The following is a 22,672-nucleotide window of genomic DNA, read 5'->3' on the forward strand; positions in this document are numbered from 1 at the left end:
TGCTTCTAAATTGTCTTTTGGTTAAGAAAATCCCCATCTGATTAGAAGTTGATAACCATCCATATGCTAGTTTGAAATATACACAAAGCTAAGGAAGATGAAAATAATTTACTTAAACCAAGAGCATTTTCTTTACTCTATGCAATAGTCTTCAAACTCTGTATCATAATTTACTGCGTATTTGCCTTATGCTGTTAGTTATGATTAAGCTCATTTAAAAAACAAATCATTTAAAGACTGGAATATGCAACTAGGGGAAAGCACTCCTGCCAGAAAATACATAGAAGAAAGGCATTAAAGTCTTCCAGACATTCTACAAAAGGCATAAAAAAAGTTATAAGCCTACTGCCATAAGTCATTTGTACTAAATAATTATGAGAGACCATAGCTGAAGTGATTTGCTATCTTGTCTAACACTATAAGGAGAAGCTGCTGGTGAAGCAAAATAGAATGGTATTCTGTTTTCTTAACATAGAAAGCAATCACCAGTTCCTTGGGGTGGATACGGAATGAGGACAAGATAGACTGAAAAATGTCATTTGCTACCACAGTTACTAGTTTCAAATATGGTAATTTATTTCTCTGCCAGCACAGAGTTGATTGGAAAGTGACTCAATCCTAGTCATCCCAGGTTTTGTTAGGAGCTTCTGTAGGTACGAACGTAAACTAAGGGAGAAACATCTGTCAGGATTATCCCCTGCCCATCATAACTGACAACTTATTCCTTAAGACTATGTTCTAGTCAGCCTCATCATAATTTGGTCTTAGTTTTGGCAGTTGCTCTGGAATTGTAGTTTTCTCTTAATAGAAGGCCCTAGGACTTCCAGAATTATCTTGGGAAAAGAAGGAAGTGCACCGAACACTGTATGTCAAGTAGCTGGTAAGGGAAGTAATTCTATCCCACTTTTGGAGTGCATTTCTCTAATTTCATGATCTTAGAGCTGCTATGCAACTTGCTGCGATACGGAGTAAAGAAAGTAAGTACGTTGCATTTTTTTTCCTGAGTCTGCAAGACCCCATGTAGTCTTGTAAAAGTTTACTATAAAAAGCATGGGATTCATGCTCTGTGGGGTGAACTAGCAGTCAATATGGAGACTGTCATTCGGTTCGTAGTTTGCACCCTACAACAATGATTACAGACAGCCTGGCACCAGCTTGAATTATTTAATTCTCAAAATCAACAGGCTAGTTAATGGGGGGCTGTTAAGTTTCCAGAGCACAGTTTGTCTGAATAATAAGCATAAACAAACTCCTCTTGTGACTGGCCACTTTAGACTCCAAATTAACAAAGAAAAGTGTTACATTTGCTACTATAAAAATATTTTAGAAGTCTCAAAATCTGACTAGAAGACCTACTAATTATGTAATCACTGTATAATTACTTCATAGATCTCTAAAGCATTCTCTGTGTCCTGTGTTTTGATAGCAAAGAAGATATTCACCCTGTTTGTCCAGTGACTCCTGATCCTGTCCCAGTTCTCAGTTGGGCTGGATGGGAACACGTTTGGATTGCTTTTACCTGAATTTGAGCACCTTTTCTAATGAAGCATAGAATTTCCAATTACTGTGTTTTGTGAGTGGGAATCTTATCAGGGAACCACTGTGATGCCTGCACAATCTGTTCTGCAGATCTTGCTACATCTGCAGGTTAAATTCTTTCCTTTATAAATGTGATTAAAAATGCCATATATTTGTGATGTGGTTCTGTGATCCAACTATCTCTTAACTGCTATCACACGTGGGGTTTTTTTTTTTCTAGTATGAAACAAGCTTTTACTAGGGCAACATACTGGCCAGCCTGGATCAGATTTGCAATGCATTGGCTAAGACTCCTTTGTTAGTCTTCACAATCATCAAATGCTTCAGACAACACAAGAAAAAATCCTAAGAAAGTTTTCACTAATAAGTAAAACCTTTCCTAGCTCTGAAGCAAGAGTAAAAAGTAGTCAATAAGTTTTTATTGAAAACTGCTAGGTACAATATTTAGTCTTAAAAATGCAGATAACTAGGTGTAGGAAAGCTACAAAATTTCAATGTACAGAAAGAGATCAGCGGAAATGTTAGGAAGTAGGCCTATTCACCCTTCTTCCATTTTAAAAGGTTAATGTTACTACACTCCTGGTGCAAGTTTTTTTGTGACTTTTGAGTTGTTACCTGTAATTTCTAAAGGTACTTAAAAGCTTAAACCATTCATCAGCAGTTCTGGATACCTCAGACACCTAAAAGACGGAAAAAAAGCTGATACAGTGTCTCTACTCAAGCGCAATTTCCTTCTCTTATCCCCAAAAGAAGTAACCACAACAGACCCCTCAGAGTCTGGCATGTCTCACCTGCTGAGAAAGCGGTTGGCACAAGCTTACTGAGATGGGAGCCAGGGAAGATTTACTTTCTAGTTCTGGAAGGCTTTCCAGTTGCCAATCTTTCCCAGCAGCACCAGAATCAGACTTGAACTAGGAGAACGCAAATACCATCGCAAAATGTAACTGCACACTACTACATCCATCATTTAAATCCAGAGAGTATTGAGCTCTAGCGTCCAGGGACATAATGTCCATCGAGTGAGGTGAGATTCCAACCTCCAACAATGCAGTAAGGCTGGGCTGGCTGCTTACATTCGTATTTATCTCAGTTTTAGTTGCACAATGTGTTACCTTTGCTTTTCAGTACGTGTACATGTGAGTGGGAAGATAAATAGAGGGGAGGCAGATCCATCATCCAGCCAGTTCTTATCCCATCTTTCAGTATCCAAAGAACTGATGTTAATCTCTTAAGCTCGTACTTGGTAATAGTGAAGCTCTAAGGAAAAAATTCTTCACTGAAAGGGCCATTAGGCAATGGAACAGTCTGCCCAGGGAGGTGGTTGACTCGCCTTCCCTGGAGGTGTTTAAGGTATGGGTGGATGAGGTACTGAGGGGCATGGTTTAAAGATTGGTGGGAATGGTTGGACTCGATGATCTAGTGGGTCTCTTCCAACCTGGTGATTCTATGACTCTATGCCATTATATAGGCAGAATTTTTTCATCAGTTGGGTATCTTCTTACAGTATCTTTCTAACCAGTCTTGGCACAATCTGCTTGGTTCATAGTTCCACTCACATGCCATCACTGTGTAACAGCTACATACCAAAATCACACAATTCCTGTCACTTTGGAAAAATAATTGCCTCTGTGTCCCTTATTAGAAGAGTCTCTTACTGAATCTACATGATATACAAACACTCCAGCCAAATGGAAACCAATATAAACAAATAAATACAAAGTAAACTTCATTATGGGCCCCATCCAGCTTCTCAGCAATACACAGGCTAGCTGTAGATATCCATCTAAATACTTCATTATTGTTCTCAGCTTCCTGTCAGTAATTGAAAACAGCAGCCCCAGGCTGATCAGGAAGCTAAAGCAGGCTTAACACTGGTTTAATTGTAAATGTGTGAATGACCCTAGTAGGTAACCTGTTTCCCCTGAGATAAACAAGAATGCTCCCATGTATCTGGTATTGGTGATTTTTTTAACAGCAAAAAACAAAGCTGTTGATCTTCCTCAGCTGTACAAAGCTGCTTTGTATGATCTATTTTATTTAAGTACAACAAGTAGGTCAGAATCCTTGCATAGCCCTTTCAGCAAAACTTGAAGATAGATGTTGCAGAGAAATAATCCAAACTGTGTACTCTGCCTTCGCTTCATGAAGGGTAAGAGTGAATGAAAAAAAAAAAAAAAGCATCAATCCATTCATTTACTTGAAGATATCTTGGAATACTCAGTGGTTGTCCTCCAAGAAGGAAAGGTAATCATTAAATATTCCTGAGATGGATGTGTAAGTTATCTTTGTCCGTGCTTCTTACAACAGCCAATAAAAAATTGCACATCAAAAGTGATGATCAGGAATAATTTTTTATAAGGCAGGTTTACTAAGCGATGTTGGTGGGACAAGAACCCAGTGCCAAGAGTGCACACTGAGAGCCACCCTGCTGAAAATAAGTGTGTACACAGTAGCTATAAGGTTGTGACACGCTGCTATCAGAATGGGGGCATTTAGTATGACCATCCTAGGCATCTTCTGTCTACTAATCATATTGAAACTAGTCACTAAGAATGGTACTTAGGTATGCCTAAGAGTTCAAGGGGGAGGTTAAGTTTTCAGCCTCTAAATTACAAGAAGACATGCCAAGAAGTGGAATAAAAACAGTCTTTGGCAAGTTCCATACACATTTTCGTCCTCAGCCATTAACAGGCAGAAAATGTGAGGAAATAAACATGCCTTTTTGCACACTATAAAGTGCTTTGCTATACACAACTGATTCTGCAGCACTGGTCACGAGGATCTACAAAGCAGCACTTGCTGTGCAGCTGCTTCTGGAAGGGTTGGGGAAAGTGCACTATGAAGAAATACAACATCTGGAGAAGGATCAGAAGAAGAAACTAATAAGGTGTTAGGGGAAGTCGGTGAGTCGGTGAGATGGCCAAGGTTAGTTCTGGAACTCTTAACACAAGTGTTGCAGGCATCAGCCTTTTAAAGCAGCTCTGCAAAAACAGAAGGAGAGAAGACCGAGGAGCTCAACCTCATCCTGCACACAGGCCATAGCCAAAAGGCATAGTTGCTGTACTTTTGCTTTCTAGGATACAGACCTGAGGGAAAAGAGGTGACAACTTTTACCCTTAACCTTGAATTGACTGTTCCAGCTCATGCTACAGCTTCACAAAGATCATAAATGAAAAGAAGATCGTGTGCTTCTGAGCAGGGAGCACAATGGGCGGCTGGGGAAGAACAAGCATTCCTGAACTTCTGTTTCTACTGTATGATAAAAGAAACATGCTGAATTAGGTCTCTAATCACCATTCATCCATCGTTTTTCATAAAGCCTGGAAAACCATCACATGGCAGGGTATTCTTTCTGCCAAGTTTGACTTAAACTGGCCAGGAAGAGTCAACAGTTACAACGGAGGACTGACACTGCAGTTACATAAGCCTGATTTTGGTAGTAAAGCATGTGGACAAAGGAAGGGAGGAAAGAAAAAAAAATTAGTTTTATCCCAATTAAAACAGAATTAACACTTTACTAAAATAGTTACATATTTTGTTTTCATAGTTTCTACTTCTAGGTACTACAATCCCTGCTTTGCGGGAATGAAATGACGAGACGGACTCCAGATAGATGTAGAAGTGGAGACCTTTACTGTTGGAACTTACAGGTTTATATACCTTTGCTCATCTGTCCACGCGCTTCCCATAGCATCCTGATTGGCCCAGGCCTATTGTCCATGCGCTCGCAATCACCAGAAGCAATATTTGGTTGGTTGACCTCCAAAACCCCACATGCTGCCCCTAAATGTTTTCTCCACCCTGATTTGCATCTCTGATGTTCACCTCTTTGTTCAGCTTCCGGCTCTTACATCCCAAGGTCAGTTCAAGGACCCCAAGTCAAAAGTATCAAACAGGTCTACCTTGGTACCACTGATTCCTACACTGCTTCACAAAACACTGGAGAATGCGGGCATCGATCCCGCTACCTCTCACATGCTAAGCGAGCGCTCTACCATTTGAGCTAATTCCCCCCACTTTTATTAATTTTGGGGATCACAAAACTGTGATCTTCAAGGCATATTTAAAAATGTACTTCCATACATATGATAATATAGTTTTCTCTTTTGCTGTTCATAAAAGAAAACACATTCAGCTTCAACTCTGAAACAGGTGTCGAAATAAAAAATTTGTAATATTTCATTTAGCATTTCCAAATGAAGTAGTGAGAAACAAGACAAACCAGAAAATACATGCTTTCCAGGTGTGTAAGATTAAAAAAACCAGGCATGTTCATTTCTTGCAATTCATGACAGGAATTACATTTCAGCATTTGGTTTTCTCCCCATAGAAGTCAGTTTCTATTTTTTTTTAATATGAGCTGATTATTTAATTTATTCTAGTCAAACCTATGGCAGCGTTTAAGATATAAGCCATATACATCTAAAAAAATCAGAGATTATTTTACTTCAAAATTCCAGTTTAACACATGAAAGCATCTTTTCTAGTTAACTGGTTTTCCCTCCCACCACAAACAAAACATATCTCTGGAGAATGCGGGCATCGATCCCGCTACCTCTCGCATGCTAAGCGAGCGCTCTACCATTTGAGCTAATTCCCCCCCATACCACTCTGTTTTATCTTGTAGTGATAGATTTTAATACTCAAATGCCGCTCTACCACAGACAGTAATGCCAGGGCACCTGGATCACAACCTTGAGCCTGGTTTGTTTTTTTTTTTTTTTTTGTCCAAGAGGACAAACGTCGTCTTCTGTGTTGAAGGAAGTCACAGACAATGCAGTGGAGCAGCTTGAACATAACAGAAAACTTGCCTTTGCCCAGACATCCCCTAAGGAGACCATTTAGAAAGCAAAGGTAAAACCTGATTAAATTAGCTTTTATTAGTTTTTACATTAGTGTTGCCAAAGAGATGCATCCAAGTGATCTGTGCTAAATGAAAGGAAGTGGACACAAAGCCCTCCCAGCTGAAACACCCTAGAGAAATGGAAGAACATAATTAAGAAGCTCAGGTTATTTTCAGCCATGTCGATAAGGAAGTGCTCGCAACCAGGTGGGGAAATTAGACAGTTTTTCTCACTGTCTGAAATGAAAACTTAGCAGTTACAGTAAGTTCAAGATCACAAAATAGTGGGCTGTCAATTATATGAAATACACATTTTAATCTCTGCAAACAGTAGTATTGCAGAGGTCTTTCCTCACCCATATCTGACTCCAGAATCAAATAAACTGTTTTTCTTTGAGATGATCTGTCCAAGCTTTAGGCCTTTTCAGTGGCAGCAGAGTGAGATCTGGAGGTGAAAAACAGAGAGAGGTAATCTGCCATTTTCATGCTGACTCAGACTGTGTGGGGTAGATAAAGAAAACTGTACATAGAGCTGAACCTTGTGAAATATGATATGGGAAAGATTCCAGCAGCAGGCGTGCAGTGTGCCGTTACTGAACCCAAGATATGTGTCTGTGAGGAATGAAACCACATACGCATACTTGTTTTCCCCCTCAAGTTTACTCTAGCAAGGCTTATACAGTTACAATATACTGCAAGAAATAGTAAGAGCAAAATTTAATTTACTTTTGTGCAGAGATGGTGGTAAGGCAGGAGATTATTTAAGTTCTAGGAGAATGTTTGCAGTGATACTGTTATTAGTTCCAAATGGTGGCCTGGATCTGGATTGTGATAGATTTGAAGCATTACCTTGCTGTAGACAAGTTTTAACTAGCTGATACTTAATTTTGTAATTTATTTTCCTTGCTGTCATCCAGTAAGGTAAATCCATTAGAGGAAACCACTAGTGCATGTATTGTATTACTGCAACATTTTACTTTAGTGGCAGAACCTACTTTTCTGCACTTAAACAGAAAGTGAGAAATCTTTTATTATATAATTTTCATTGTCTTTGTTGTTTATGACCACTCTCACTGTGGTTATAACATTTTGTTCTTCAAATCCAGAAAGCACTCCTGGATTTAACAATCAGGGAGCAGAGCTTTGCCAATGCGCTTCTTACCACAAAGTCAGTATGACTGCACTTGAATTTTTTTATTACTGAAATCACAGAGTCATAGAATAGTTTGGGTTGGAAGGGACCTTAAAGATCATCCAGTTCCACCCCGTTGGAAGGGACCTTAAAGATCATCCAGTTCCACCCCCCCTGCCATGGGCAGGGACACCTCACACCACCCCAGGCTGCCCAAGATCCCATCCAGCCTGGCTTTGAACACCTCCAGGGATTGGGGCAGCCACAGCTTCCCCGGGCAACCTGTGCCAGTGTCTCACCATTCTCATGGTGAAAAAATTCTTCCTTATGTCTAGTCCAAATCTGCTCCTCTCCAGTTTATACCCAGTGCCCCTAGTCCTATCACTATAAACCTTTCTGAACAGTTCCTCCCCAGCTTGCTAGCAGCCCCTTCAAGTACTGGAAGGCTGCTCTAAGGTCTCCTCAGAGCCTTCTCTTCTCCAGGCTGAAATGTTTTTAGTAACCCCATACATTTAACGTGCAATACTATTTTAACTGAATCAAAATCAATACAAAAAGGTAGAAATACCTAGAATATAACTTAACAGGCCTTATGAGGAGCGGCTGAGAGAGCTGGGGTTGTTTAGCCTGGAGAAGAGGAGGCTGAGGGGAGACCTCATTGCTCTCTACAACTACCTGAAAGGACGTTGTAGAGAGGAGGGTGCTGGCCTCTTCTCCCAAGTGACAGGGGACAGGACAAGAGGGAATGGCCTCAAGCTCCGCCAGGGGAGGTTTAGGCTAGACGTTAGGAAAAAATTCTTTACAGAAAGGGTCATTGGGCACTGGAACAGGCTGCCCAGGGAGGTGGTTGAGTCACCTTCCCTGGAGGTGTTTAAGGCACGGGTGGACGAGGTGCTGAGGGATATGGTTTAGTGTTTGGTAGGAACGGTTGGACTCGGTGATCCGGTGGGTCTCTTCCAATCTGGTTATTCTGTGATTCTGTGATTCTGTGATTAAGGAAGATATAAATGAATACTTTTTCTCCACAAACTATGATAAACATGAACATTTAAACTGTTGTATTTGTTATTTACATTCCACTAATTAAAAAACTAAGGTTGGGGAAAAAAAAGAAAAATCTCATTGCCCTTCAGTGACTTCTAACTACTACTTCCTAGATAAAACAAAGTTCTCTCAAATAAACACTAGAGGAGGCTTTGTTCAGGAAATTAAGTATTGTTTTATCAAAGTAACATAGCAGAAAATGCATCTATATGCTTCTCATATGTCGAGCAACAGGCTTTACGGGATGCAGTGTTAGTAAATAAGCAGCCTAACTCAACGAATTACAAAATTACAAAATCACAGAATCACTGGGTTGGAAAAGACCCACAGGATCATCGAGTCCAACCATTCCTATCACTCACTAAACCATGCCCCTCAGCACCTCGTCCATCCGTCTTTTAAACACCTCCAGGGTGTCTCTCGTGTATCTCAAACAGCGAAGTCGTGGCTGCGCTGAAGGAAATCTGCTCAGCACCACTGCTACACAAGGGGAATTAGCTCAAATGGTAGAGCGCTCGCTTAGCATGCGAGAGGTAGCGGGATCGATGCCCGCATTCTCCAGTGTTTTGAGAGACTGACCATCTACAGGAGCAGATTTTCTTGCATAAATCGTTGAGGTTTGTGAAAAAATCCCGCTTCAAACACCAAATAAAACACAGGAAAAAAAAAAATCTCGATTAGCAGACTATGCTTGTGAATTCCCTGGAAAACAATTTCTCCACAAAATCATCCACCGGTACCGTTATTATCCTGCAATACAGGAAATAAAATTCATTTCTGTCCCTTCCAAGTGCATCCTATTCTAGTGCAAGCTGGTTTTTTTTAGTTTTCACTTACACGAAAAAATTGTGAAATTGTATATAAGTTCTAAAAGTGTGCAGCTTGCCTACACAATCAGCAGCTCACCACAGACCTACTGCCTCTCCCAATGACCTTGCGCCTTGACAAACTTGTTACTAACCTGAGTTTCAACTAGCATTCAATCACCTAATTTCTTCCTCAACCCATTACAAGAAAATAATTTACCTTAAAAAATTATTTTTCTTTAAAAAATTCTCATCTTTGATTAATATTAACAGCTTAGATCATTCGTATTGTGCACGTGCTTCTTAAAACTGATTAATTTTAATCTTTACATTTTCCTACAGAAAAATACATCTAAATTTAAACCAGCCCCACAATATCAAGTAGTACGAACAGGGAACTAAAATTGTATCATAGCCAAAAATTAGAAGAAACCATGGTATCTGTCAGCACGCTTTCATTTCATTCTTTGAAACTCATTAACAGGAACTTATTTCTGGTTTGTGCAGGCAGTTACCCTAATTTTAGACAAAATAGAAGTCTACAAGCCTCTCTTTTCCAAAACAGACAAAAAAAATTATAACTGGTAACTGAAATTCATGAAGTAAAGTTCATGGCAGCAATAAAGAGTACTAACACTTACAAAGGGGAAAAAACACTGGAGAATGCGGGCATCGATCCCGCTACCTCTCGCATGCTAAGCGAGCGCTCTACCATTTGAGCTAATTCCCCTGGCGGGCATTATGTTGCTTTGCTATCAATTCCTACATTTTGCTTCTCTCACTCGCAAAACAACTTCCTAACACCAACACTGAAAGTTGATCTCCTGTCTCAAGTTCAAACAAAACCTTCTCACACTGATTTTCTATCCAAATATCACACCGGTGGCGGGGCAGTCAGAACACGCTACTCGAGTCCTCACTCCCCTACCAAAGTTACTGGTAGGCAAAACCAGCACACAACTTCCTAGTGAAATGCAGACACAACTAGGTCTTTCTCAAAGCACGCTGCTTTCGACAGCCTTGGTGGGAGTTCTGCCTAACATGAAACCTGTACTTTTCCTTGAGGAAACAGCATGTCTTTTATCCCGATGAGCTGCATCTGGATAACAGAAGGTCTTCATTTCCAAGCAACTGCAGATTTATGCTCACACCAAACAATTATGACTGTTTAGAGAAATCTGGATGTATTTAAAGATCTTTTTTTTTTTCTGAAATAGATTTTTCCTATTTGTAATCCCTAGGTGGAAGAGAATTAGCTAAATGAATTTACCCATTTCCACATTTTACAATATAATAGGTGTGACTGAATAAGAAGAGTTCTTCCAGTTCTCTCTCTTTTGGCCATGGAGTCTGGGCCCAAATTACAAAAAGGCTAAAAAAAGGCACACCCAGGCAAATGGGTCACTGGGAAACAAAATAATAGTTCACATTATTAAAATGAAATTAAACTAATTCACATATAAAAATTATAAATACATAATTAAAGTGTAAAACAAAAAAACCCACATAATGAAACCAGAAGTGAAAAATCTGTTAAGTGGTTTGGTTTCAGCTCTGCAAGCTCAGAGCCAGAAAACACAAAGAAAGTAGGGTCTCCAACATTTCCTATTATTTCAATTTATTTCAAGTCTTCTCTAGGAGAAAGACATTTAAAGCAGAACATCTCAAGCTTACATGAGTGATTTTACTACTGTAAAGTTCTATCAGTACAAAGAATGGGGATACTCTGACAAGATACTTCTGGCCATCTAATGCAACACCACTCATTGCTTTTCTTGCAAGTTTCATTCACAGCCTAAGACAATTTCTGAATGACTGTGTTTTTTTCCTGAACCTTTGGCCTTCTTGTCCAAGCAACCTTCATCATTATTTAGCAACAGAAGTCCCTTCTTTCTTCTTTGCCCATTAAGGTATCTCTAATTTCTGAACACTACATGCACAGAACTCCTTAACGTAGACAACACATTTTAGGAACCTCATAGCATGATGTGGCTCAGAATATGCAGTGCTTCAAAAGACAGCAGAGAAAACCTCTAAACAACGTAACTAAGAGAAGCCTAGCTAGGCCTACAGTTGCAAATTCACTTTTAAGATAAAACAACAGCAGCAGTTTATGACAAATCTAGCTTTCTTTTTTAATCCAAAGCTACTCTGTGAATATTATTGTAGTAGGAATAGTAAAGCAATTATCATAAAAGGATTAAAGAAGAGAATCTTCTAGACATGGTAAGAGAACCAAAAAAAAGAAGAAACAAGACACCAATTATTGACCAGAGAAAATTCACAATCTAACACTTCCATCAGTTATCAATTACTAACACTAACCTCACTTTCTGAAATTGTCAAATGCTGCAGCAGCAGCCAAGACTCCAGCTCCCTCATAACCTGATGAGGACCACCAGTTTAACCTCAAGTTCCCATACCAAAAGTCATAGAATCATAGAATAACCAGGTTGGAAGAGACCCACCGGACCATCGAGTCCAACCATTCCTATCAAACACTAAACCATGCCCCTTAGCACCTCGTCCACCCGTGCCTTAAACACCTTCAGGGAAGGTGACTCAACCACCTCCCTGGGCAGCCTGTTCCAGTGCCCAATGACCCTTTCTGTGAAAAACTTTTTCCTAATGTCCAGCCTAAATCTCCCCTGGCGGAGCTTGAGGCCATTCCCTCTTGTCCTGTCCCCCGTCACTTGGGAGAAGAGGCCAGCACCCTCCTCTCTACAACCTCCTTTCAGGCAGTTATAGAGAGCAATGAGGTCACCCCTCAGCCTCCTCTTCTCCAGGCTAAACAACCCCAGCTCTCTCAGCCGCTCCTCATAAGGCCTGTTCTCCAGCCCCCTCACCAGCTTTGTTGCTCTTCTCTGGACTCGCTCCAGAGCCTCAACATCCTTCTTGTGGTGAGGGGCCCAGAACTGAACACAGGATTCGAGGAGCGGTCTCACCAGTGCTGAGTACAGAGGGAGAATAACCTCCCTGGACCTGCTGGTCACGCCGTTTCTGATACAAGCCAAGATGCCATTGGCCTTCTTGGCCACCTGGGCACACTGCTGGCTCATGTTCGGTCACTGTCAACCAACACCCCCAGGTCCCTCTCCTCCAGGCAGCTTTCTAGACAGACTTCTCCTAGTCTGTAGCACTGCACAGGGTTATTGTGCCCCAAGTGCAGGACCCGGCATTTGGCCTTGTTAAACCTCATGCCACTGGACTCTGCCCAGTGGTCCAGCCTGTTCAGATCCCTTTGCAGAGCCTCCCTACCCTCCAGCAGATCAACACTTCCACCCAGCTTAGTGTCATCTGCAGACTTGCTAAGGGTGCACTCGATGCCTTCATCCAGGTCATTGATAAAGACATTGAACAGGGCTGGACCCAGCACTGAGCCCTGGGGAACCCCACTTGTCACTGGCCTCCAGCCGGAGTAAACTCCATTTCCCACCACTCTCTGGGCCCGGCCATCCAACCAGTTTTCCACCCAGGAGAGTGTGCGCCTGTCCAGGCCAGAGGCTGACAGTTTCTCAAGCAGAATGCTGGGAGAAACTGTGTCAAAGGCTTTACTGAAGTCCAGGAAGATACATCCACAGCCTTTCCCTCATCCAGCAGCCGAGTCACTTTGTCATAGAAGGCGATCAGGTTAGTTTGGCAAGACCTGCCTTTTGTGAACCCATGTTGACTGGGCCTGATCACCCGGTTCTCTTGCATGTGCTTCATGATAGCACTCAAGATCACCTGTTCCATGACTTTCCCTGGCACTGAGGTCAGACTGACAGGCCTGTAGTTCCCTGGGTCCTCCCTGCGACCCTTCTTGTAGATGGGCACAACATCAGCCAGCCTCCAGTCCAGTGGAACTTCCCCAGTCTTCCAGGACTGTTGGAAGATGATGGAAAGGGGTTTGGCCAGCACATCCGCCAGCTCCTTCAATACCCTTGGATGAATCCCATCCAGCCCCATAGACTTGTGGGTGTCTAGTCGGGCTAGCAAGGCTCTGACCACCTCCTCTTGGATCATGGGAGCCTCATTTTGCTCCTCTAGCTCCTGGGTTCGTACACAGACGGAATGACTCTTTACAATTAAAGACTGAGGCAAAGAAGGCATTAAGCACCTCAGCCTTTTCCTCATCCCCTATTACTGTTGTTCCTTCTGCGTCCAATAGGGACTGTATGGTCTCCCTAGTCCTCCTTTTATTATTTATATATTTATAGAAAGATTTTTTGTTATCTTTCACAGACTTTGCCAATCTGATTTCTAGCTGAGCCTTAGCCCTTCTTCAGTCGTGTACACACTCTCCCTTTAACAAACTCTGAAACAGATGGGTTTGGGAAAGAATGTTTTCCCTCTCATATTAAAATCTAATCAATGTGGAAATAAGCGTCTGAAATTAATTTGCAGAAGATAGTTAAGTTCTTACAGCTGGAAATATTCTGCAGATACTACAGCCATTTCAGCAACTAGCTGACGGAAAACCTCACTAGTCTATATGTCTGGCAAAGTAATCAAGATTGCTGCTACTCCTACTCTGCAATGTCTTCACGTGGCCAGTTGGATTTTTGAACCAAGACCTGTGAAGCATTCATAAGTTAATTTGTTTAGTCATATAGTAACTAGAAACACAACACGTGGTGATGATTAAGATATTCCAGAACATCAGTGACTAAATCTCAGAAGTGACTCAGAGTTATGCCAGTTATGGCACTACACATTTCAGTACACTACAGAAACAAATTAGCTTTAAATGAGTTGATTACTAAAAATCCACTCAATATTTTACCTTGTTTTAGGCAGAATGCCTTCTGCTCTCTGTATGATTGACAAAAATAGATGATGTAAAATCACTGACGGATAAAAAGCATGATTTTCCTGCAAACAGGAATCTGTACTTATAAAAACCAACTAAAACAACCAACAAACAACCCCAAATCAGTTGTAAACCTAACAGATTAATTTCATTTGTGTGGAGTTGGATTTTTTCTCTAGTATTCTTTCAAGATAGAATTACCCTAAGTCTTAAAAACACCTATTCTGTAAAACAAACAAACAAACAAACAAACTTATTCTAACCATGTTTGCATTAGACTTGTATGCACACAGCTCAGGCAGGAACAGGGTTTTATCATGCCCCCTTCTGAATGGTAAACCACATCTCTATGGCTTAATTAAGGGAAGCCCCACGCAGGCTTACACTGCACATACGTCAGCAAGTACTGCTCCCTATGAACCTTCTTAATTTGTTCCTAAGTACTTGTAGTCTTAAGGCTTTAACACAGCAAGTAGGAGAAAATTTATTTAAAATCAAACAAACCCCCAAACTATAAACTAAACAGTGACTAAATAACTAAGAACAGCTACAGTACGTTCAGTTCGTTCTTTTAAATAGCCTAACTTTCAAACTGATAATTTATCACTAAAATGAACAAATGCTTCCAGTTCTGTATCCCAATCTTTATTTGTTGATGAAGATTTTATTACTTGCTCAAAAAATTTCCCATCCATTTTGCCACCATTCATTTTATACCCAAACCAAAAGACAAAAACATGCTAAAAAAGAACCAAACAACACCCCCCCCCCAAAAAAAAACAACCAAAAACCACAGAAAATAACTCCACAAAACTACAGAGATTTACTGCTTTTAGTGATACTTGACTCTTCTATTACCTCGTTTCAGGAAAATCAGTACAATCCTGGGAGGTAATGTATTGGTACAAAATGCATCACTACAAAATGCTGTAATATTGATCAAAGAATCAATGTTGGTAATAGCTTAGTCAGGCAACCTAAGTAACTTTGGTTAGCATTAGCAGCCACAATAGAAGCTTGCCAAGGGCCCAAATTATTCATACTAAATATGTTGTTTTTGTTAAGAAGTACAAAACCATAATATTCTTTGTGTATATTTGCCACATTGTGATTTAAATTAACATAGTGGTAAGGCTCAGATCTCAGCTCAGAGGAAAATCAGACTATCCCTTTATGTTACTCTTTGGGATCTCTATCTGGACCACACAAAATCACTATCATGATTACAACCCATAACATCCTGAATTTGAGAGGAAGGTCGAAGACCTGATCAAGACATCTCAGTTATCATTCTCTTTCTTGAAAAGCATCAAAAGGTTTTAAATTTATGTCCTGATAATCATAAGGCTTCCAGATTGGCAAAGATTTCATTCTTTGATTTCATTCTTTTTCCAGATGGGAAACAGTAAGTAATACTACTAGGCATTTTGGTTTCTTTTTTAAGGAAACAGGTATATTCAGATCAAAACTTCCTTCCCTGATTTTTTTTGAAGACCTGACATCTCTACCAACTTCAAGAGGGTTTCAAAAAAGTTTCAACGTTGTAGGGCTCATGTACAATGCCCTCTTTCAATAAGCTAAAAAGGCAGTATAGAAAAACTATTATTCATTTTACATACTATCTAGCTTCAGATACTTTTTCCAATCAACCTACTTAATAATAGTCAAAAAGTTTGTTACAAAAGCAGTGAGATCAACTATGCCTGAATACAAACGGAGTTGCAAACCTTTGTTTTCTAAGTCACCACTGTAACAATCCCAATTTTCTCCACATTCCCTCTAACTCCAGAAAGGAGAGAATGTCTGCTGGATAGATCTAGGGCTCTGCTCATCAGTTATTGCTGAACAATGCATACAGCATTTTCCTCATATTCCTTCAGAGGCTTTGCAGAGCCATCAATTTCCACAAAACACTAGATAATTTATGTATTTTTCAGATTCTTATCCATGTTTCACTTTTGGTCCAAAAGTTAACACGGGAGGGAGTGACAAAGGTTTCCCTAGTTTAGAAGAAGACTGAAAAATCTTACATCCTGTGGATTTTACTAAGGAACAGAACTATCTACTCACCAAATGAGAATTTCTCCAGAATACTACAAGTAGTTTAAGAACAATAACCTTGTCCAAACAAAGAAAACAGGGAAAGATCCAAGGAACTGGTAATTAGAAAGACCTGAAAAGATGCGTGGCTGCAATATTCAATGATTACAGTCTTAAGGTACACACACCTCACTGAAATTCTGTATATTTAATGTCTAATTACTTAGGTCCACATGAAAATTCCAGAATTTATCTTTTTTTTAAAATTTATATACCATATTTAAGTCATTTTGACATTAGAAAATTAGAAACCAGACCTGTGAGTTTAAGACCTATATTTACTGATGAAGTTACCTGAAGTTACAGTGCACATAAAACGCAGCTACAGCACAAAAACATCACGACCAAGCTGATTTAAAAAATACACAAAGTCAGCACCCACTTCAACAAGTTCTTCGACCCATATTATCCTCTGATTTGATTATTCCACTTCTCTCCTGGACTTAGTGACACGCTCTGAGTGAACTCTTGCTGAATAGTATCAGAAGAGAAGGCAACTACCTGCTATTAAATTTTTACTAATACAGTGTAAGGCTGGTGCCATAGCAGGTGTTGACAGCGATGGAAGGAGAGCTGGATCCTGAGCCGTGGTGGTACAGTCCAGCAGGTGGAAGCACCCCAGAAGAATCCACAAAGCCACCCCCTCTCCCGAGGACCAGCACCACCTGCTGCATCTCCTCCAAGGAACAACCCTCACGACCTCAAAAACAGATTTCGTAAGACCCACTCACACAACCATCATGACAAGAAACTCCCTCAGTAAAAGGCTCCAAGCAAACCTCCTCTGCCAGCTTTGTCCTCCTGTGGCCTCAGCTCAGGCTCGAAAAGGCTGACAATTTCCATGCCACTCCCACTCTGGCACCTCCCCACCCACCCAGAGCCTGACTTGCATTTGCGCTTCCAGGACACCAAGTACATCCCATCCCATCCCATCCCATCCCATCCCATCCCATCCCATCCCATCCCATCCCATCCCATCCCATCCCATCCCATCCCATCCCATCCCATCCCGTGCCATCACTCTTCCGCCGTGCTTTCCTTCTGGGCAACTGCTCCCCCACCTTTTTTCCCACTTGTCTTTTTTCTTTATATATAGAGGCTGTACTGTTACGTTTGTTGTTAAGTGTTTAGGAGGAGGCTGTAGTTCGCTCATCCCTGAAGCTGTTGTTCTGAGGGCAATGGGTAAACCTTCAATAGAAAAGCTTCACCCATGTGGTGAGCTGCCTGGTGGCCAGCTCTGCTGTGCATCTGCCACCCTGGGCTAAAATTGCCTTCTGTATCATTCAGGGGAGAGAGCAGTGGATTTTGTCCTATATTTACCAAATGGAATGGCTGTAAGTAAACAGGAATAACAGGTGAGTGTGTACCTTTAAATAAACCTGAAAGGTTTTGCTTTTTTTTTTCCAGAATGTAAATTCATAATTAGGCTTATGCTCATGCATATTCCTAACTATTGCTTTGAGGGTGGAGGTTGAAAAAAGTAATTAATGTGTATGTTGATCTGTATTTAAGAAAGGAAAAGTTCTTATCTTACAACCACATTTGTGGTATTTTCTAGCACTTGAGAGTATGAAACTGACTTGGAGATACTCTATATTTTTGTACTTTCTTTTCTTTTTCTTAAAGAAAAATTTTAAGGCTGGTTTGCAGCTGTAAAAGTTTCTCCTGTCTTAAAAAAAAAATCCTTGGCTTTAAACCTTCAACATCAAACATCAGGTTAACTGCTAGCAAGAGAAGGCAGTTTAATTAGAAGATGGGAAAATCCACCTTTAATCTGCCCTGCTAGCAGGTTTGATGAAGCTGTAGCGTAAGCTGCTCCAGCTTGCTCCTTTCTGCCTCAGTTCCTTGGAGTGTCTGAAAGTTTTGCTAATAACTCATCTTCTGCACATCTGTAACTTTTTGTTTTCTTTGTGTACTACTAAATATTTTTGTTATCTTTGTCTACTACTAAATATTTTTCCTGAAAAAAAGTAGAAGAAGGAAAAACAGGAATTAAAAAATTTCAGCAAGAGCTGAACTGGTTTTCTGTTGGCAAAGCTAATGCCCTTCTGTAGCTCATGAGCAATCCTTCTGTAAAATCTTCTTAGTAAAATTATAGCTACTTAAAGACTTCTTGAATAAAAGGCTATGAAAGACAGGTTAATGATATTAGACAACCTGAAACAAGATCAGTGCAGGCTTTGAGATGTTTACCAGTCAATTAAGGTTATAGCAGCATTTGAATTGACAGTAGCAATCTCTAAACAACTTTCTCTGAAGAAAGCTTTATGTTTTCTGAAGAGAAAGAAAAGAACCAGATGAGACTTCAAAGGTTGATTCTGCATAGATAAGACGATGTAAAAAAACCAATTCAGTTGGATTTTGTGTCAGTTTCTAGTATAAATGAAATGCTTGTGATAATAAAGCTTCCCCAAGTGAAAAATATGGTTGCAAGTTTATAGCTTTCCTCATAACTATGCAAAGACATCACTTCTGGCTTGAATTTTCATTAAAGTCTGACTTGACAGTTCTAAGCAGCTGACAATGCTTCCCAATGGTCTCCTTAAGCTTTGTGTTACCAGTACTTGATCAATCGTTTTAATTAACTTTCAGAAATAACAAGAAGTTTTTTTGTTTTGATACTGAAAGCTATAATGTTTTCCACCTAGTGCTTTCAGCTTGGAAAACGTGCTGAATCTTCTGTGCATTTGCTAGCAGCTGCCATACCAAAATGAATTATTTATATGGCAAAGATCTCTCCTTAAATCAGAAGTGTTACAATTACATCAATTTCAGACTGGTTTTAATTTTTAAAGTATTCTACAAACATTGAAAACTATACAAAATAATGCACTCCAAAATTTAATGGTTTTAACTCTAGCAGGAGTAGCTTTAATATTAAAAAATAAAAAATCTTAAGTAGCAATAACTTACAGATGGCCATAAATCCATAGCAGCTTTATTTCTGATTACTGCTCTCACTTGCACCATTCATGGTTTTAGAGAGCTGATGAATATGTTTTGTTCTTTTTTTCTTAGTACCATTATACTTTCTTCCCCTTCCTATTTTCTTCTGGCTGGCGCTGTCAGAAAATCTGTAGCAAATTGATGCCAACACATCTGAAGCACCAAGTGTATATTGCCATGCAGAGCAGAGATTGTGGAATACTTTCAAGTATTCCTACTTTGTGTTGCCACCTGCCAAAGCATCCAGCTCCAGGAAACACCGAATGCCTATGTACAGTAGCTCCAAGCCATCAATCACATGTAAGGGGTTAACATACGTAAACCAGCAGATTTAGTGTCACCAGAAACCAGTAAGACAACATGAAAACAAGCCAGGCCAGTTAGAAACCAGTCAGGTGGCAATCCTAGAATAATAGAATCATTAAGTTTGTAGAAGAGCTCTAAAATCATCAAGTCCAACCATCAACACATGACTGTAGCTACTAAACCATGCCCCGAAGTGCCACATCTCCATGTTTTTTTTAAAACATCACTTCCAGGGATGGCGACTCCACCATCACTCCACTCATGCTCTAGTTTGATATCCCCTTAGCCTGACTTAGACTCAAGGATGAGTAACATCTACCATTCTGCAGTCACACTCCTCTGGAGTGAGAAATGCAGCTTAACTTGGCAAAGAGTCATTGTGTGGTACAGCACCAACACAGCACATGAAAGATCTCTTTTATGCTGTAAATGAAGAAGCTTAAGCAACAGCTGGAATAACACCATGTGGTAAATGGTGGACTATATAATTTGGCTGTGTGTTCAGCCATACATGGAGCCTACAGAGAAAAGCACAAGCACACAGTACCGTGTTGCATCAGGCAGAGTTTACAAACTCTTCTCACTCTACAGAGAATCAGAGTCCTGGTTCTGCTCGTATTATATGGCAGCAAGCTTAAAGAATGCTGAGAGAATCCTGTTGTTCAAATAATCGGAAAGGGGAAGTTGTAAAATGGAACTCAGCCTGGGTTTGGTGAAGCTCTACAAAACCTGGAATGATGAACAACATTCAAGTCCAAGTTGTTATGAACTCTTTCAAATCACGGCTAAACTCAAGTCTGAATCTGACTGCTGGGAGCTTTCCAGCCCCTCTCCTGGCTCCATGATCACACCCCTCATGTCGTCTGTGCTTCAGATCGTGTGCTGGCTTCAGGGAAGGAGTGGATGGAAGAGGGACAGGGGAGGTGGGGAGTGATTCAGGAATGCCGAGGGCAACATTTGTGGAAGGGGATAGGGCTGTTCCTGGTACAATATGTGGAAAATTTCAAAGTGGAATATTTTGATTTAAGGTAAAGTACAGTTGAGTTTTGTCTAAGCAGTTGTGGTTTTTGAGAGTCAGACAGAATGTCCCTCTGAGAGCGTGTTTTCTTTCTCTGACAGCATGTTTTCCTTAAAATGGTGTTTTCCAGACATTGTTGCTTGAAGATGATAATGGCTCTTGTGAAGTATGGTATGTGCTGAACAGATGTCGCTTCTTCTGTAATCACCTCTACTTGGAATCCTTACTAATCTGAAAGGCAAGGTCAGGCAAAGTGCTGGAGCCAGCTCCAAATTAGCAAGAGTTTTCAGTGCTGCAGAGTTTCATAATATTAAAATTAGACCTTGGAAAGTAATAGAATATGCATACATTTTCTGGGAAAATTTATACATATGCATGTAAGTGGGAAATATACTCTGTAACTAGCTCTTGTCTCCTTGCACATCATTGATAGAGATCATTTTGCCCAGGCCTGATAAAGGATGCTTGCTTTCTAAAACTCCAAAATGAGTTTTATTTGCTGACATTTTCGATATCATTCCGAGGAATCAAATGTGGATGTAGAGCGACTAAAGACGCCTTGGGACGGGTCTGTGAGGGAGCACAGCTGCAGGGGCAATATCCGAGACCTGTGGTTGGGGCAGACAGGTCTCTGGGAGCCGAGGCACCAGTGCCCAAGTCCGGCACTGTGCAGGCACCACACCGGTGTGGCCAGACAGGGCATGAGCTGGGGCTCCTGGTGGGGTTGGTGTGTTTTCTCATCTTTCTGACAAATATTGGAAGGAGGACTCGTGCAATTGGAAGCTTTTTCCAAGTGTACCAGTTAAGCAGCACTAGCAATAGGTAATGATCTCTCTAGATACGCACACACACATATATACACATTTATAAAACTGTTCATACATACGATAAAGCTATTTCAATCAAGCATATAATGTTTTTCACTCATTAAAAATTTCCTGAACCAGGTTTTTCATGTGCATGTCTTGAAAATTAGAAAAACTGTGGGTTTCCTTGTTGAATATGAATAGTTGTTACATTAAAGTTGGGGCTTTTTTTCGACAACACATTTGGTTTCTTGTAAATAACTTGATCTTTTGGAGTGCTTCTTGCATGAAAACAACTAAATAAGAAAGACTTGTGTTATAAAAGAGATGGATAAGATTATTTTGCTAGTGTGCATGCTGAAAAACGTATCACATTATTCCAGCTGTGAGTTGCAGTCAGTTGTGGGTGAATAGAAAGAATGACTCAGCAAGAAACAAGGACTTTATAATTAGACATGGTTGCATCATAATTCTTGATAAGTGATATCTATAAGCTTCAAAAAATTTTTTTTTAAGTGGGGAATTAGCTCAAATGGTAGAGCGCTCGCTTAGCATGCGAGAGGTAGCGGGATCGATGCCCGCATTCTCCAGTGTAAGTTTTCCATATTCATTTCATTATCAGCTAAACAACAGTATTTAAAAATATTTCCTATTTACACTTAAATTTTTTTTTTTGTGTATAATGGTGTAAAGAAACCAGAAAAAATTGTAATTTAGAAAAAAGTTAACACATTGTTTTAAATATTTCATTTTTTCTTTTCACAATAATCTGTTTGTTCTTTTGCATACAGTGAGAAAAAATAGAATGTTTGCATCTAGTAACAACTTATTGACATTTTAGTGCCATAATAAACAACCTTAAATTGTAGAGAAAATGAGGGCTTTTCTTAATGTGCCTTTGAAGCTTTAGGAGTTCATTCATTACTTAAATGTATGTTATCCTTTAGTGTATAATGAACAAAATTCTATATTTCTGTTGTGAGTAATAATCCTTATTTTTGTTTTGCTCTGATTACGTTGGCTATTTATTAGAAACAATGAGCTAGAATGTTCTGTAGCTTACTCCTGGTAGCAAGAATGTGTCCTTTGCTTGTGAACATTTACATCTGTGAAATATCATCAAATTTTTCTCTGTAAATCTATGCTTGTACATTTAAAGTCTCAATTAAATTTTTTTGCTCTGATTTGACTTTCTTACTTGCTCATTAACTACTTGTACTTCCAGGATGAGGCGGCTTGGGGAAACAAGCAAAATGTACTTGCTATACATGTAGTGAATTTGTGCAATAGGGATCTTGGGAGTACACACATTAAAACAAACAGAAGTCAGGAAACAAATT

At 40.0% G+C, this 22,672-nt stretch overlaps 4 non-coding genes across 4 annotated transcripts; 2 read left to right on the top strand and 2 right to left on the bottom strand.

Annotated features, from left to right (window-relative positions):
* Positions 1-6,066: 6,066 nt before the first annotated feature.
* TRNAA-AGC (transfer RNA alanine (anticodon AGC)) lies at positions 6,067-6,139 on the bottom strand. The gene has a single exon. It is a non-coding gene; the product is annotated as a tRNA-Ala (tRNA).
* A 2,907-nt stretch (positions 6,140-9,046) lies between these two features.
* On the top strand, positions 9,047-9,119 carry TRNAA-AGC (transfer RNA alanine (anticodon AGC)). The gene has a single exon. It is a non-coding gene; the product is annotated as a tRNA-Ala (tRNA).
* A 902-nt stretch (positions 9,120-10,021) lies between these two features.
* Positions 10,022-10,094, bottom strand: TRNAA-AGC (transfer RNA alanine (anticodon AGC)). Its single transcript has one exon. It is a non-coding gene; the product is annotated as a tRNA-Ala (tRNA).
* An 11,755-nt stretch (positions 10,095-21,849) lies between these two features.
* On the top strand, positions 21,850-21,922 carry TRNAA-AGC (transfer RNA alanine (anticodon AGC)). The gene has a single exon. It is a non-coding gene; the product is annotated as a tRNA-Ala (tRNA).
* The last annotated feature ends 750 nt before the right edge of the window (positions 21,923-22,672 follow it).

The sequence above is a fragment of the Phaenicophaeus curvirostris genome, chromosome 3, assembly GCF_032191515.1.
Source record: "Phaenicophaeus curvirostris isolate KB17595 chromosome 3, BPBGC_Pcur_1.0, whole genome shotgun sequence".
NCBI classification, from domain to species: domain Eukaryota; kingdom Metazoa; phylum Chordata; class Aves; order Cuculiformes; family Cuculidae; genus Phaenicophaeus; species Phaenicophaeus curvirostris.